The 18,429-nt window shown below is 53.9% G+C and overlaps 1 protein-coding gene across 1 annotated transcript in view; it reads left to right on the top strand.

The window, feature by feature from the left end:
- Positions 1-5,922: 5,922 nt before the first annotated feature.
- ZNF687 (zinc finger protein 687) overlaps positions 5,923-18,429 on the top strand; it is a 44,824-nt gene continuing 32,317 nt past the window's right edge. The window contains 1 exon segment of the mRNA XM_083167650.1: positions 5,923-6,153. The gene's annotated coding sequence lies outside the window, so the exon portion shown is untranslated.

Raw genomic sequence — 18,429 nt, 5'->3', positions numbered from 1 at the left:
AAATGCTATGCGTACGGATATTTATTTACTAATGGCGTGCGGGCATGCGCATGGTCACCTCTGCGCTGTTGTTTGATGATTTATACTGCACATTTTCCGTGTATTTAAATGACATATGTGGACCATATAAGATAGGGTCAGTACTTCTACTAATGTATTACTACTATTATACTTTATTATACTACTATATATAGATAGATCAGCCCAATACATACACAGTGACACACAATATTGAATCAATTTTCTATTTTATTTCATGTTTCAACAATACTTTATAGATATATATATATATACTAGGTGATTCATCGCGCCCTACGGGCGTTCTTCACACCATCGTAAGGGGCTGGGCACCCTTAACATGTGACCACCTTTAGTGTGTGAAATCTGGTTTGTATTATATGGAGGATTACCTGTATTGGTACTATACAGATGAATCAGCCTGGTGGCCACCGCACAGGGCCACCGGGGACAGCACCAGGCTTCAGCCTGGTCAGGTTAGTCCTGGAGGGGGGACCCCTTTATGGGGGGGGGGGTCCCCCAGGGCCCCTGCTGGCTGGTTTGGCCTGGGGCTGGTTCTTGAAAAACGGGGGACCCCCTACTCATTTTGTCCCCCGTATTTTGGGAACCAGCCCTGGGGCTGGTTTTAAAAATTCGGGGAACCCCTATTTGTCGGGTCCCCTGATTTGTAATTACCGGCCCCGGCTCTTTCAGCCTGGTGCTGGTTACAGCTGTGGGGGGGACCCCACGCTGTTTTTTATTTATTTTTTTCTCTATTTTTTAACACTGAAGCCTGCACGGATCTGACTGATCCGTGCAGGCTTCTGCCAAATACGACAGGAAAATAAAGTTATTTTGCTGCTGTATATTCGTGGCAGTTTTACACTAATTAGCGGCCATATTATCAATACGGCTGCTTAGTAAATCAGGAACCACCATTCTTTTGAATGGTGATTTCTGCCGTATTCTTTTGAATGGTGTATTCATTTGTATTTGTAAATACGGCAAGCGGTCATCTATTAGAATGAACTTAGGTCTACAGTCATTAGGTCGACTGGCAGGAAGGTCGACCTGACTTAAGGTCGACATGGGCCAAGGTCGACATGACTTAAGGTCGAATTTGCATAAAGGTCGACATGAGGAAGGTCGACTGGTCATAAGGTCGACATGGGTTTTTCACTGTTTTTTGAGCCGACATGTGCCGACAGGCGGTATTTCATGCCCTACCATCCACTAGGGCGTGGTGGGAGAATCAAATAGTGTGCCGAGCGCAGCGAGGCACCGTGCCCGAAGCATTGCGAGCGTCCGATTCTCATTGCCAACTGTGTCCATGTCGACTGTGTCGACATTCGGATCAAAAAACAGTGAAAAACCCATGTCGACCTTATGACCAGTCGACCTTCCTCATGTCGACCTTTATGCAAATTCGACCTTAAGTCAGGTAGACCTTCCTGCCAGTCGACCTAGTGGGGTCGACCTAATGACTGTAGACCTAAGTTCATTCTGACAGATGTACCGCTTCCGTAAATACAAATACGAATGTCCCATCATTAAGAATACAAAAATACGTTTTTTTGGCATAGTAAATGCAAAAAATACGTATACACCAAAAAAAATTGTATTTTCGTATGAAAATACGATTTTTTTTCCACAAATTTTTTTTAGTAAATTTCCCCCATAGTGTTTGCGAGGCCTGGAGTCTGTGACTGTGTGTATAACTCTGCCCAGCATGATACACACAGTCACAGACTGACAGTTCTGGCTAAATATATAAGATAATGCCCAGGTGCCTCCGGGATGATGATTAGAAACTGTACTCAATCCTTTGAAATATACGTACTTAAAAAGACCCTTTGAGCGCCGCAGTCTATCTGTACTCTGTGTATATATATAATAAAAGATATATTTTAATTGTATCATTTAAAGTGCACCAACAAAGAGACTGTTCTCACCTCTGTGTTGGCCAGGCAGCCACTAGAGGGCGCCTGATGAAGCTCCGTTTGGGTGGGGACACATACCCTGAGGCAGATGATCCGCTCCCTGCATTTTGTTCGTGTTCCTTATTTATCACTCAGTATGTGTGGCCGTTGTGAGTGGAAGCTGTAGGCCTGCTTACTGTGTGTACAAGGACTTACTGTAAAGGGGTGCACACACGGAGCGATCCTACAAAGCGATTTTGACTATATAGTCAAAATTGCTTAGAAGGTTAGTAAAGATCTCTGTGAAGTTTCCACAAATCGCCCTCTAATATCGCCTAGTAAATAAGAGTTGCCAGGCTGGAATATTTTCACTAGATCGCTGGCTGTTTAGTCAGGATCGCTGGTATTCACTGCTGAGGGAGATAGTCACTGACTAGGCGATCTGCAATGAGTACCAAGTATGTTAATTCTAGTATAGTCAAAATCGCCCATAGACAAAATCACTTTGTCAAAGTCGCTCATTAGCAAAAATCGCTCGGTGTGTACATCCCTTAAGGCTCCACAGTCTGATCAAAGCCTGCGGTGCTATACCGGCCTTCTCTGTGTGCCGTGCCTGACTGAGCATTGCCAGATTTTTCCCAGCCGATGTTTTACCAAATTGTCATAGAAGTGTCTAGTCCTATGGGGCAGATTTATTAAGTTCGGTGAAGTGATAAAGTGTCTGGTTTTTATCACCGGCCAATCAGCTCCTACCTGTGAAGTTACAGGCTTGGTGTGAAAATTGACAGGTAGCAGCTGATTGGCCGGTGATAAAAACCAGACCCACTTCACCAAGCTTAATAAATCTACCCCTCAATGTGGTGTGGGAGATAAGTGATAATAGCAACATTAAGGTATCCAGTGTTTGAGGCAATGTTCTTATTAATTTCTCTTTAGTTCTGTGAAACACACATAAACTACCATCGGCTGCGTAGCTCAGTGGTTAGTCTCTGTACTGGGAATGATGGTCAGTCCCCCGGTTCAAACCACATGTGGATTGCTATTTAGTTCTGTGGATTTTGGCTCCATGATATCAATAAGAAAGGAACACGCTAGTCTAATGCTGGCCACACATCAGACCAACTTTCCTCCAACCATAAAACTAGTTGCTTGGATGGAATAAAAATATGGTACTGGATGGGAGCAAATGTAATATTTACTTCAGAAATCTGGTAAAGGCCAAAAACCTTCACTCAGACACATTACTGCTGTTGAACCTGTTTGATTTAAACAATATGACTGAATGTTTTTGTCCATTTTCCTGTGTTTGTGAGCACATTTCTGTTTGTCCTTTGCTCCCATACAGTAAAGCAACTTGTTGGAGGAAAGTAGGTCTGATGTCCGTCCAGTATCAGTCGGCTGCGTAGCCCAGTGGTAAGGTACCTGCTCTCGGTATTGGCAATGATAGTGAGGCCCCTGGTTTGATTCCCATTTAGGTCACTATTTAGTTCTGTGGATTTTACACCGACCTAGACAATAACATTTAAAAACCAAGTCGTTAGTGTCAGTCGGCTGCGTAGCCCAGTGGTTAAGTACCTGCTCTCGTTACTGGCAATGATGGTGAGTCCCCCGGTTTGAATCCCATTTAGGTTACTATTTAGTTCTGTGGATTTTACATCGGCCTAGACAATAACATTTAGAAACCAAGTCAGTAGTATCAGTCGGCTGCGTAGCCCAGTGGTTAAGTACCTGCTCTCGTTACTGGCAATGATGGTGGGTCCCCCGGTTCGAATCCCGTGTATGTTACTATTTAGTTCTGTGGATTTTACACCGGCCTAGACAATTACATTTAGAAACGAAGACTTGAGTATCAGTCGGCTGAGTAGCCCAGTGGTAAGGTACCTGCTCTCGGTACTGGCAATGCTGGTGAGTCCCCCGGTTCGAATCCCTTGTATGTTACTATTTAGTTCTGTGGATTTTACTCTGGCCTAGACAATAACATTTAGAAACGAAGACTTGAGTATCAGTCGGCTGCGTAGCCCAGTGGTAAAGTATCTGCTCTCGTTACTGGCAATGATGGTGAGTCCCCCGGTTCGAATCCCTCTAGTACAGGCCTGGCCTGCCTGTGGCTCTCCAGCTGCTGTGTAACCACAAGTCTCAGCATGCTGGGACTTGTGGTTTCGCAGCGGCTGGAGAGTCACAGGTGGGCCAGACCTGCTTTAGCACCCGGATAATGATCCCGCTGGATGATGGACAATCGCTGTGCTTCTGGGAGGATGACGTAAGATGTCGGACCACAAGCACAGCCCCTTCCCTGACAGCTCTATGGTGAATCCCAATAGTTAGGTGTGTAGCTAGAGATGTGTGCCAGGGCACCGCCATCATTGCCAGTAGAGAGGGGTAGGTACAGGGCAAGATACGCAGCCGAATTTTGATGAACCTTACAAAATCATTTAAATAAAAATCCTTTATAACCTACCATGGGATTCGAACCGTGGTCTCCATATCATCACAGCACAGGTTACCTGCCGATATAACCACTGAGCTATGGAAGAGCTTATAGTAACATGGTGCTAGGTCTCATTGATATCAATTCACCTCAGTGCAATGGCCGACATGGGATTCAAATCCCACAGTACCAGTAACTAGTCATTAAGAACACGAATGCTATGGCAGGACTTGCATATTCTCATTGCTATAAATTATAACTATGTACAGTAAAACTAGCCACCACAGTCTCCAATTCTATACCATACCTACCAACATATAGACTAAGCCAGGGGCAGCCAACTCCAGTCCCCGAGAGCTACCAACAGTCAATGTTTTCCAGATCTCATCACAAATTCATCGATAGCTCTGGAGGTGGTTACACCTGGACTAAGCTATGGCAGGGTATGTACTAACGAGATTGTTACCAATTAGTAATATATAAACAAGGTCACCGTGTGACTAATGGTGGTGAGATGTGTGCTAGGTGCCTATACAGTGTGGTTTGAACTACATTAGATTTTGACCACTACAATGGCGAGCGATTTAGTACAGACATACCGGCAGGCACATACTAGTCTGCCATGCGATATGGACTACGTTGGAGTGCGGTGTGCGCATCACAAGACAATCTTAGCCGTGAGATATGAGATAAAAAGATCAAATTGCACCATCACAGCTCATTGTGCCATATAACGGCTGAGGCAGAGGGGGCAATCAGGCCTGGAGCAGAGCGGGCACTCAGGCCCCAGAGCAGTGTCAGGCCTGGAGCAGAGCGGGCACTCAGGCCCCAGAGCAGTGTCAGGCCTGGAGCAGAGAGCACTCATGACGGCATGCAGCATACACGTGTGACCAGATGGGCCCTCACTGCCAAGGCCAAGTGAGTATAGGCTGGATTTGGGTCTCATAGTTAGTAACTGCCTGTTATTCACTCCACCCTTTATACAGTGTGCGGTTATGGTGCCAATGTACCAGTGAGACTTACATAATACCCCCATAGAAAGTTGCTGCCATCTGTTATATGATGGGCACAATGTGTCCCTGTCCATATCAGTGCTGCTATCTACAGGATAACAAACCACCACAAAGGGGGGGGGGGGGATTTTTATTTTTTATTGATTTTCGTTTAGAAAAAAATTAAACAAAAATAAAGAAAAAACCCAACATAAGCATTAATATAACGACAAATAACATGAAGAGTGGACCAATAACAGTCAGCGAGGTGCATGGTCAGTAAGGATATGCAGCAGTTATGGAAAGGACAATAATGTTCTCACAGAATAATAGTAACTCCTCCTCCCCTCCCCCCCCCCGTATAGCCTACCCCCCGACCCAAGTATACCTGGATCCCACAAACTGTACCCAAAGCAACCCTCCACTCATGTAACACACCGGGGTCATAGACGTGGGGAGGGTGTAAACGTGGGGTGCCCCAACTATGATAAATACACTCCCAGTGTACCTGATGCCGCCGTGGGACTGAAGACGCACGACGCACAGTACAATGCACGACGTACTCCTGCAGCGCCGGGAAACCGGTTGTGCTGCGTGCTGACGCCTCCCTCTGATGACGACAGCAGTCACATGGAAGTGACGTCATCAAACCTCCTTTCCACGAAGGGAATCTAGCCGCTACCATTGGGTGACGAGTTCCCCGGAGAAGCAGGAAGTGGAGCTCCGAGTCTGGAGAACAGCTGTGGGGTGTAACGGCACACCAGGAAAAAACGAGCCACACCGGTGGCGGAAGCCCGTTGCCACACCGGGCCCGGAGGTTAGTGGGGGAGGGTCCAGCTCTTTCCGCGCCAGACACAGAAAATGTAAACAAATGATAGGTGTGAGGGACGGTCATGAGAGGAGGGGCGTTCACAGAGACGGTTAGTACAGGAGTCCCTCATGGGAGGGGCCTGGCACAGAGACGGTTGTTATAGAGGTCCCTCATGGGGGGGGCCTGGCACAGAGACGGTTGTTATAGCGGTCCCTCATGGGAGGGGCCTGGCACAGAGACGGTTATTACAGGAGTCCCTCATGGGAGGGGCCTGGCACAGAGACGGTTGTTATAGCGGTCCCTCATGGGAGGGGCCTGGCACAGAGACGGTTGTTATAGCGGTCCCTCATGGGAGGGGCCTGGCACAGAGACAATTACAGAGGTCCCTAAGTGACCCAATTCAATGCTACATTATAGTAAGGGGTAGATAGGCTGTCTATTGGTGAGTGTCCAGCAGCTGTAATACATCCTATGCCATGTTGCTGTATTTATTATCATAGAACATTTTCCCCTGTGCAGCTGTGAAAATGAAGATCATGGACATTACCCCCCCCCCCCCACACACACACACACAAATTGGGGTGTCTCTGTCCCTGATATTCCTCAGACCCCCATGTAAAGCCTAGGCAACAATCGATATATGTGTGTGTGTATACATATATATATATGTGCATGTATATGTGTGTGTGTGTATATATATATATATATATATATATATATATATATATATATATAACACACACATGCACACATGCACCCACACTACAAGGGCAGAAGATGACAACTGAGTCAACCAATCACATCAATCTTTCCCTATAAATAATAAGTATTGCTATAGAAGTCACTGTCTGAGAGCACACTGGAGACAGGTATAGTGTAGGGGTGGATGCCCTGCTTGTCACCTTATACACCAGGGATGGGGAAACTTTGGCCCTCCAGCTGTTGTTGAACTACAAATCCCAGCATGCCTGTACAGTTTTGCTATTTGCCCATGCTAAAACTGTTTCAGGGCATGCTGGGATGTGTAGTTCAACAACAGCTGGAGGGCCTAAGGTTCCCCATCCCTGCTATACACTAAAAGACAATGCACATTACTTTTAAGCAACAAGGCAATATAATAGGGCCTTCATGAATCCCGATAGGCCAGTGTCGGGGTCTCCGTGCAGTCTGGTAGGCCAGTGTCGGGGTCACCGCGCAGTCTGGTAGGCCAGTGTCGGGGTCACCGCGCAGTCTGGTAGGCCAGTGTCGGGGTCACCGCGCAGTCTGGTAGGCCAGTGTCGGGGTCACCGCGCAGTCTGGTAGGCCAGTGTCTGGGTCAACGCGCAGTCTGGTAGGCCAGTGTTGGGGTCACCGCACTGTCTGGTAGGCCAGTGTCGGGGTCACCGTACTATCTGGTAGGCCGGTGTTGGGATCACCATGCAGTCTGGTAGGCCAGTGTCGGGGTCTCCGTGCAGTCTCGCAGGGCAGTGTTGAGGTCTTCATGTCCCTGTGCAGTCTGGGGAGCCACTGTAGGTGGTCTCTGTGTGGCCTGATGGGCCACTATAGGTGGTCTCTGTGCAGCCTGATGGGCCACTGTAGGGGGTCTCTGGGCGGCCTGATGGGCCACTGTAGGGGGGTCTCTGTGCGGCCTGATGGGCCACTGTAGGGGGCTCTGGGCGGCCTGATGGGCCACTGTAGGGGGTCTCTGGGCGGCCTGATGGGCCACTGTAGGGGGTCTCTGTGAAGCCTGATGGGCCACTGTAGGGGGGCTCTGGGCGGCCTGATGGGCCACTGTAGGGGGTCTCTGTGAAGCCTGATGGGCCACTGTAGGGGGGCTCTGGGCTGCCTGATGGGCCACTGTAGGGGGTCTCTGGTCGGTCTGATGGGCCACTGTAGGGGGGCTCTGATCGGCCTGATGGGCCACTGTAGGGGTCTCTGTGAAGCCTGATGGGCCACTGTAGGGGGTCTCTGGGCGGCCTGATGGGCCACTGTAGGGGTCTCTGTGAGGCCTGATGGGCCACTGTAGGGGGTCTCTGTGCAGTCTCTCTGTGTGTGTGTACATGGAATGATGTGAGATATTGTGTGCACATCTGGCCTGTTTAGCACTGGTATCCCCCATTCTTGTACATAAGCAGAGGCCTGTCACTATGGTGCCGCCGTGCGCTTATGACGTTACAATGCAGCTGCCTGGGATTGCTGGATATTATTTATGGCTAGTGTAACTGAGCACAATACTGTATAACATGAGAGGCAATACAATTACCCGATCCCATGGAACGGAAGCAGCAAGTGATTGGAATCAGTGAAAGTGGGACAGTATACCTGGTTGTGGCTGCTGTGCCTGCGGGGGGAGATCAGCACCTACCTGTCTCACTTATTGTCCCCACAGGGACGCTACAGTCTGCAGATGGACATGCCGTACTTGGATTCCTCTTCCTTTTTGCTTACGGCATGTTTGCCTGGTGCGTCTATGATCGTGGTGTTGGCAAAATGTTGCAGTGATTGTGTCTACATGTATGATGCAGGCGTGTACTCTAATGTCCATGGTAGTGTTGACACTCGGCCTCCTGCAGGGGTTTGAGCTGACTATGGTGTAAGCCAGGCATGTCCAAACTGTGGCCCTCCAGCTGTTGTGAAACTACACATCCCAGCATGCTTTGCCATAGTTTTAGCATTCCCTATTAGCAAAACAGTGGCAAGACATGATGGGACTTGTAGTTTCACAACAGCTGGGGGCATAGTTTGGACATGCCTGGTGGAAGTAGTTAGTGATGACGGTGATTGGTCGCACCTGCGAGACATGCGCATTTACTGCAATGAATGAAAAGGCAGGAGATGTGCCGAAGATCCTGTACACTAATTTTGTACTGTTCCTTCTCGTACCAACCATCTTTGGAAACCCATGCAGTTCCTTTTCCCTGCGTGGGGTGTCGCTGTCTGCTGTGGTGTTTCTAGCACATGTCTGGTGTGCATAACAGTACTGATATACAGACCACACTGTGCTAGAAGCACTGCAGCAGAGAGCGACTCCTCAGGCAGAGAACAGTAACTGCATGGGTTTCCAACGATGGCGGGTGCTAGAATGAACACTACATTACAGAGATGTTATATGCATTCACAATGTAACAAATCTATCTCTTATTATTGGGGCCTGATGGGATGTTTAACATTTCCTGTTACATCCTTGAAGCCACGCCTCCAGTCATACCCCAGTCAGGTAGGACGCGAAAATGAGTCACTCAGTTGGGGTATACAATCATGAGTTTGACACCCCTCTGTCAGTTAGAGTAGCTCTGACTTTCCCTATAGTGTGTACGCCTGCGAGCAGGGCCCTCTCACCTCACTGTCTGCATCGCTGTGTGACCGGGCTTCCCATACGTAACCCTCACCCTCACGTGTCCGAGTCCCCTATAGTGTGTACGCCTGCGAGCAGGGCCCTCCCACCTCACTGTCTGCATCGCTGTGTGACCGGACTTCCCATACGTAGCCCTCACGTGTCCCTAGTCCCCTATAGTGTGTACGCCTGCGAGCAGGGCCCTCTCACCTCACTGTCTGCATCGCTGTGTGACCGGACTTCCCATACGGAGCCCTCACCCTCACGTGTCCGAGTCCCCTATAGTGTGTACGCCTGCGAGCAGGGCCCTCCCACCTCACTGTCTGCATCGCTGTGTGACCAGACTTCCCATACGTAGCCCTTACCCTCACATGTCCCTAGTCCCCTATAGTGTGTACGCCTGCGAGCAGGGCCCTCCCACCTCGCTGCCTGCATCGCTGTGTGACCGGACTTCCCATACGTAGCCCTTACCCTCACATGTCCCTAGTCCCCTATAGTGTGTACGCCTGCGAGCAGGGCCCTCTCACCTCGCTGTCTGCATCGCTGTGTGACCGGACTTCCCATACGTAGCCCTCACGTGTCCCTAGTCCCCTATAGTGTGTACGCCTGCGAGCAGGGCCCTCTCACCTCGCTGTCTGCATCGCTGTGTGACCGGACTTCCCATACGTAGCCCTCACCCTCACGTGTCCCTAGTCCTCTATAGTGTGTACACCTGCGAGCAGGGCCCTCCCACCTCGCTGCCTGCATCGGTGTGTGACCGGACTTCCCATACGTAGCCCTCACGTGTCCCTAGTCCCCTATAGTGTGTACGCCTGCGAGCAGGGCCCTCTCACCTCGCTGTCTGCATCGCTGTGTGACTGGACTTCCCATACGTAGCCCTCACCCTCACATGTCCCTAGTTCCCTATAGTGTGTACTCCTGCGAGCAGGGCCCTCTCACCTCGCTGTCTGCATCGCTGTGTGACCGGACTTCCCATACGTAGCCCTCACCCTCACATGTCCCTAGTTCCCTATAGTGTGTACGCCTGCGAGCAGGGCCCTCTCACCTCGCTGTCTGCATCGCTGTGTGACTGGACTTCCCATACGTAGCCCTCACATGTCCCTAGTCCCCTATAGTGTGTACGCCTGCGAGCAGGGCCTCTCACCTCGCTGTCTGCATTGCTGTGTGACCGGACTTCCCATACGTAGCCCTCACCCTCACGTGTCCCTAGTCCCCTATAGTGTGTACGCCTGCGAGCAGGGCCCTCTCACCTCGCTGTCTGCATCGCTGTGTGACCGAACTTCCCATACGTAACCCTCACCCTCACATGTCCCTAGTCCCCTATAGTATGTACGCCTGCGAGCAGGGCCCTCTCACCTCACTGTCTGCATCGCTGTGTGACCGGACTTCCCATACGTAGCCCTCACCCTCACGTGTCCCTAGTCCCCTATAGTGTGTACACCTGCGAGCAGGGCCCTCCCACCTCGCTGTCTGCATCACTGTGTGATCGGACTTCCCATACGTAGCCCTCACCCTCACGTGTCCCTAGTCCCCTATAGTGTGTACACCTGCGAGCAGGGCCCTCTCACCTCACTGTCTGCATCGCTGTGTGACCGGACTTCCCATACGTAGCCCTCACGTGTCCCTAGTCCCCTATAGTGTGTACGCCTGCGAGCAGGGCCCTCTCACCTCGCTGTCTGCATTGCTGTGTGACCGGACTTCCCATACGTAGCCCTCACCCTCACGTTTTCCTAGTCCCCTATAGTGTGTACGCCTGCGAGCAGGGACCTCTCACCTCACTGTCTGCATCGCTGTGTGACCGGACTTCCCATACGTAGCCCTCACGTGTCCCTAGTCCCCTATAGTGTGTACGCCTGCGAGCAGGGCCCTCTCACCTCACTGCCTGCATCGCTGTGTGACCGGACTTCCCATACGTAGCCCTCACGTGTCCCTAGTTCCCTATAGTGTGTACTCCTGCGAGCAGGGCCCTCTCACCTCGCTGTCTGCATCGCTGTGTGACCGGACTTCCCATACGTACCCCTCACCCTCACGTGTCCCTAGTCCCCTATAGTGTGTATGCCTGCGAGCAGGGCCCTCTCACCACGCTGTCTGCATCGCTGTGTGACCGGACTTCCCATACGTAGCCCTCACGTGTCCCTAGTCCCCTATAGTGTGTACGCCTGCGAGCAGGGCCCTCTCACCTCACTGTCTGCATCGCTGTGTGACCGAACTTCCCATACGTAGCCCTCACGTGTCCCTAGTTCCCTATAGTGTGTACGCCTGCGAGCAGGGCCCTCCCACCTCGCTGTCTGCATCACTGTGTGATCGGACTTCCCATACGTAGCCCTCACCCTCACGTGTCCCTAGTCCCCTATAGTGTGTACACCTGCGAGCAGGGCCCTCTCACCTCACTGTCTGCATCGCTGTGTGACCGGACTTCCCATACGTAGCCCTCACGTGTCCCTAGTCCCCTATAGTGTGTACGCCTGCGAGCAGGGCCCTCTCACCTCGCTGTCTGCATTGCTGTGTGACCGGACTTCCCATACGTAGCCCTCACCCTCACGTTTTCCTAGTCCCCTATAGTGTGTACGCCTGCGAGCAGGGACCTCTCACCTCACTGTCTGCATCGCTGTGTGACCGGACTTCCCATACGTAGCCCTCACGTGTCCCTAGTCCCCTATAGTGTGTACGCCTGCGAGCAGGGCCCTCTCACCTCACTGCCTGCATCGCTGTGTGACCGGACTTCCCATACGTAGCCCTCACGTGTCCCTAGTTCCCTATAGTGTGTACTCCTGCGAGCAGGGCCCTCTCACCTCGCTGTCTGCATCGCTGTGTGACCGGACTTCCCATACGTAGCCCTCACCCTCACGTGTCCCTAGTCCCCTATAGTGTGTATGCCTGCGAGCAGGGCCCTCTCACCACGCTGTCTGCATCGCTGTGTGACCGGACTTCCCATACGTAGCCCTCACGTGTCCCTAGTCCCCTATAGTGTGTACGCCTGCGAGCAGGGCCCTCTCACCTCGCTGCCTGCTTCGCTGTGTGACCGGACTTTCCATATGTAGCCCTCACCCTCATGTGTCCCTAGTCCCCTATAGTGTGTACTCCTGCGAGCAGGGCCATCTCACCTCGCTGTCTGCATCGCTGTGTGACCGGACTTCCCATACGTAGCCCTCACCCTCACATGTCCCTAGTCCCCTATAGTGTGTACGCCTGCGAGCAGGGCCCTCTCACCTCGCTGTCTGCATCGCTGTGTGACCGGACTTCCCATACGTAGCCCTCACGTGTCCCTAGTCCCCTATAGTGTGTACGCCTGCGAGCAGGGCCCTCTCACCTCGCTGTCTGCATCGCTGTGACCGGACTTCCCATACGTAGCCCTCACGTGTCCCTAGTCCCCTATAGTGTGTACACCTGCGAGCAGGGCCCTCCCACCTCGCTGCCTGCATCGGTGTGTGACCGGACTTCCCATACGTAGCCCTCACTTGTCCCTAGTCCCCTATAGTGTGTACACCTGCGAGCAGGGCCCTCCCACCTCGCTGCCTGCATCGCTGTGTGACCGGACTTCCCATACGTAGCCCTCACGTGTCCCTAGTCCCCTATAGTGTGTACGCCTGCGAGCAGGGCCCTCTCACCTCGCTGTCTGCATCGCTGTGACCGGACTTCCCATACGTAGCCCTCACGTGTCCCTAGTCCCCTATAGTGTGTACACCTGCGAGCAGGGCCCTCCCACCTCGCTGCCTGCATCGGTGTGTGACCGGACTTCCCATACGTAGCCCTCACGTGTCCCTAGTCCCCTATAGTGTGTACACCTGCGAGCAGGGCCCTCTCGCCTCGCTGTCTGCATCGCTGTGTGACCGGACTTCCCATACGGAGCCCTCACGTGTCCCTAGTCCCCTATAGTGTGTACGCCTGCGAGCAGGGCCCTCTCACCTCGCTGTGTGCATCGCTGTGTGACCGGACTTCCCATACGTAGCCCTCACATGTCCCTAGTCCCCTATAGTGTGTACGCCTGCGAGCAGGGCCCTCCCACCTCGCTGCCTGCATCGCTGGGTGACCGGACTTCCCATACGTAGCCCTCACCCTCACGTGTCCCTAGTTCCCTATAGTGTGTACACCTGCGAGCAGGGCCCTCTCACCTCACTGTCTGCATCGCTGTGTGACCGGACTTCCCATACGTAGCCCTCACCCTCACATGTCCCTAGTTTCTTATAGTGTGTACGCCTGCGAGCAGGGCCCTCTCACCTCACTGACTGCATCGCTGTGTGACCGGACTTCCCATACGTAGCCCTCACCCTCATGTGTCCCTAGTTCCCTATAGTGTGTACTCCTGCGAGCAGGGCCCTCTCACCTCGCTGTCTGCATCGCTGTGTGACCGGACTTCCCATACGTAGCCCTCACCCTCACGTGTCCCTGGTTCCCTATAGTGTGTATGCCTGCGAGCAGGGCCCTCTCACCTCGCTGTGTGACCGGACTTCCCATATGTAGCCCTTACCCTCACGTGTCCCTAGTCCCCTATAGTGTGTACGCCTGCGAGCAGGGCCCTCTCACCTCGCTGCCTGCATCGCTGTGTGACCGGACATCCCATATGTAGCCCTCACCCTCACGTGTCCCTAGTCCCCTATAGTGTGTACGCCTGCGAGCAGGGCCCTCTCACCTCGCTGTCTGCATCGCTGTGTGACCGAACTTCCCATACGTAACCCTCACCCTCATGTGTCCCTAGTCCCCTATAGTGTGTACGCCTGCGAGCAGGGCCCTCTCACCTCGCTGTCTGCATCGCTGTGTGACCGGACTTCCCATACGTAGCCCTCACGTGTCCCTAGTCCCCTATAGTGTGTACGCCTGCGAGCAGGGCCCTCTCACCTCGCTGTCTGCATCGCTGTGTGACCGGACTTCCCATACGTAGCCCTCACCCTCACATGTCCCTAGTCCCCTATAGTGTGTACGCATGCGAGCAGGGCCCTCCCACCTCGCTGTCTGCATTGCTGTGTGACCGGACTTCCCATACGTAGCCCTCACCCTCACATGTCCCTAGTCCCCTATAGTGTGTACGCCTGCGAGCAGGGCCCTCTCACCTCGCTGTCTGCATCGCTGTGTGACCGGACTTCCCATACGTAACCCTCACAGGTCCCTAGTCCCCTATAGTGTGTACACCTGCGAGCAGGGCCCTCTCACCTCGCTGTCTGCATCGCTGTGTGACCGGACTTCCCATACGGAGCCCTCACGTGTCCCTAGTCCCCTATAGTGTGTATGCCTGCGAGCAGGGCCCTCTCACCTCGCTGTCTGCATCGCTGTGTGACCGGACTTCCCATACGGAGCCCTCACGTGTCCCTAGTCCCCTATAGTGTGTACGCCTGCGAGCAGGGCCCTCTCACCTCGCTGTCTGCATCGCTGTGTGACCGGACTTCCCATACGGAGCCCTCACGTGTCCCTAGTCCCCTATAGTGTGTACGCCTGCGAGCAGGGCCCTCTCACCTCGCTGACTGCATCGCTGTGTGACCGGACTTCCCATACGTAGCCCTCACGTGTCCCTAGTCCCCTATAGTGTGTACACCTGCGAGCAGGGCCCTCTCACCTCGCTGTCTACATCACTGTGTGACCGGACTTCCCATATGTAGCCCTTACCCTCACGTATCCCTAGTCCCCTATAGTGTGTACACCTGCGAGCAGGGCCCTCCCACCTCGCTGTCTGCATCGCTGTGTGACCGGACTTCCCATACGTAGCCCTCACGTGTTCCTAGTCCCCTATAGTGTGTACGCCTGCGAGCAGGGCCCTCTCACCTCGCTGACTGCATCGCTGTGTGACCGGACTTCCCATACGTAACCCTCACGTGTCCCTAGTCCCCTATAGTGTGTATGCCTGCGAGCAGGGCCCTCTCACCTCGCTGCCTGCATCGCTGTGTGACCGAACTTCCCATATGTAGCCCTCACCCTCACGTGTCCCTAGTCCCCTATAGTGTGTACGGCTGCGAGCAGGGCCCTCTCACCTCGCTGTCTGCATCGCTGTGTGACCGGACTTTCCATATGTAGCCCTCACGTGTCCCTAGTCCCCTATAGTGTGTACGCCTGCGAGCAGGGCCCTCTCACCTCACTGTCTGCATCGCTGTGTGACCGGACTTCCCATACGTAGCCCTCACGTGTCCCTAGTCCCCTATAGTGTGTACGCCTGCGAGCAGGGCCCTCCCACCTCGCTGTCTGCATTGCTGTGTGACCGGACTTCCCATACGTAGCCCTCACCCTCAAATGTCCCTATGTCCCCTATAGTGTGTACGCCTGCGAGCAGGGCCCTCTCACCTCGCTGTCTGCATCGCTGTGTGACCGGACTTCCCATACGTAGCCCTCACCCTCACATGTCCCTAGTCCCCTATAGTGTGTACGCCTGCGAGCAGGGCCCTCTCACCTCGCTGTCTGCATCGCTGTGTGACCGGACTTCCCATACGTAGCCCTCACGTGTCCCTAGTCCCCTATAGTGTGTACACCTGCGAGCAGGGCCCTCTCACCTCGCTGTCTGCATCGCTGTGTGGCCGGACTTCCCATACGTAGCCCTCCCCCTCACGTGTCCCTAGTCCCCTATAGTGTGTACTCCTGCGAGCAGGGCCCTCTCACCTCGCTGCCTGCATCGCTGTGTGACCGGACTTCCCATACGTAGCCCTCAACCTCACATGTCCCTAGTCCCCTATAGTGTGTACTCCTGCGAGCAGGGCCCTCTCACCTCGCTGCCTGCATCGCTGTGTGACCGGACTTCCCATACGTAGCCCTCACCCTCACATGTCCCTAGTCCCCTATAGTGTGTACTCCTGCGAGCAGGGCCCTCTCACCTCGCTGCCTGCATCGCTGTGTGACCGGACTTCCCATACGTAGCCCTCACCCTCACATGTCCCTAGTCCCCTATAGTGTGTACGCCTGCGAGCAGGGCCCTCTCACCTCGCTGTCTGCATCGCTGTGTGACCGGACTTCCCATACGTAACCCTCACGTGTCCCTAGTCCCCTATAGTGTGTACGCCTGCGAGCAGGGCCCTCTCACCTCGCTGACTGCATCGCTGTGACCGGACTTCCCATATGTAGCCCTCACCCTCATGTGTCCCTAGTCCCCTATAGTGTGTACACCTGCGAGCAGGGCCCTCTCACCTCGCTGTCTGCATCGCTGTGTGACCGGACTTCCCATACGTAACCCTCACCCTCACGTGTCCCTAGTCCCCTATAGTGTGTATGCATGCGAGCAGGGCCCTCCCACCTCGCTGTCTGCATCGCTGTGTGACCGGACTTCCCATACGTAGCCCTCACGTGTCCCTAGTCCCCTATAGTGTGTACACCTGCGAGCAGGGCCCTCTCACCTCGCTGTGTGACCGGACTTCCCATACGTAGCCCTCACGTGTCCCTAGTCCCCTATAGTGTGTACACCTGCGAGCAGGGCCCTCTCACCTCGCTGTCTGCATCGCTGTGTGACCGGACTTCCCATACGGAGCCCTCACGTGTCCCTAGTCCCCTATAGTGTGTACGCCTGCGAGCAGGGCCCTCTCACCTCGCTGTGTGACCGGACTTCCCATACGTAGCCCTCACGTGTCCCTAGTCCCCTATAGTGTGTACGCCTGCGAGCAGGACCCTCTCACCTCACTGTCTGCATCGCTGTGTGACCGGACTTCCCATACGTAGCCCTCACCCTCACATGTCCCTAGTCCCCTATAGTGTGTACGCCTGCGAGCAGGGCCCTCTCACCTCGCTGTGTGCATCGCTGTGTGACCGGACTTTCCATACGTAGCCCTCACGTGTCCCTAGTCCCCTATAGTGTGTACGCCTGCGAGCAGGGCCCTCTCACCTCGCTGTCTGCATCGATGTGTGACCGGACTTCCCATACGTAGCCCTCACCCTCACGTGTCCGAGTCCCCTATAGTGTGTACACCTGCGAGCAGGGCCCTCTCACCTCGCTGTCTGCATCGCTGTGTGACCGGACTTCCCATACGTAGCCCTCACCCTCACGTGTCCCTAGTTCCCTATAGTGTGTACACCTGCGAGCAGGGCCCTCTCACCTCGCTGTCTGCATCGCTGTGTGATCGGACTTCCCATACGTAGCCCTCACCCTCACGTGTCCCTAGTCCCCTATAGTGTGTACACCTGCGAGCAGGGCCCTCTCACCTCACTGTCTGCATCGCTGTGTGACCGGACTTCCCATACGTAGCCCTCACGTGTCCCTAGTCCCCTATAGTGTGTACGCCTGCGAGCAGGGCCCTCTCACCTCGCTGTCTGCATCGCTGTGACCGGACTTCCCATACGTAACCCTCACATGTCCCTAGTCCCCTATAGTGTGTACGCCTGCGAGCAGGGCCCTCTCACCTCGCTGTCTGCATCACTGTGTGACCGGACTTCCCATACGTAGCCCTCACGTGTCCCTAGTCCCCTATAGTGTGTACGCCTGCGAGCAGGGCCCTCTCACCTCGCTGTCTGCATCGCTGTGTGACCGGACTTCCCATACGTAGCCCTCACCCTCACGTGTCCCTAGTTCCCTATAGTGTGTACACCTGCGAGCAGGGCCATCTCACCTCGCTGTCTGCATCGCTGTGTGGCCGGACTTCCCATACGTAGCCCTCCCCCTCACGTGTCCCTAGTCCCCTATAGTGTGTACTCCTGCGAGCAGGGCCCTCTCACCTCGCTGCCTGCATCGCTGTGTGACCGGACTTCCCATACGTAGCCCTCAACCTCACATGTCCCTAGTCCCCTATAGTGTGTACTCCTGCGAGCAGGGCCCTCTCACCTCGCTGCCTGCATCGCTGTGTGACCGGACTTCCCATACGTAGCCCTCACCCTCACATGTCCCTAGTCCCCTATAGTGTGTACGCCTGCGAGCAGGGCCCTCTCACCTCGCTGCCTGCATCGCTGTGTGACCGAACTTCCCATACGTAGCCCTCACCCTCACGTGTCCCTAGTCCCCTATAGTGTGTACGCCTGCGAGCAGGGCCCTCTCACCTCGCTGTCTGCAACACTGTGTGACCGGACTTCCC

Source organism: Crinia signifera, chromosome 12 (genome assembly GCF_055691185.1).
Source record: "Crinia signifera chromosome 12, ASM5569118v1, whole genome shotgun sequence".
NCBI lineage: Eukaryota > Metazoa > Chordata > Amphibia > Anura > Myobatrachidae > Crinia > Crinia signifera.
Note: the sequence above shows the minus strand (reverse complement) of the source record. Positions and strands in the feature narration are given on the sequence as shown.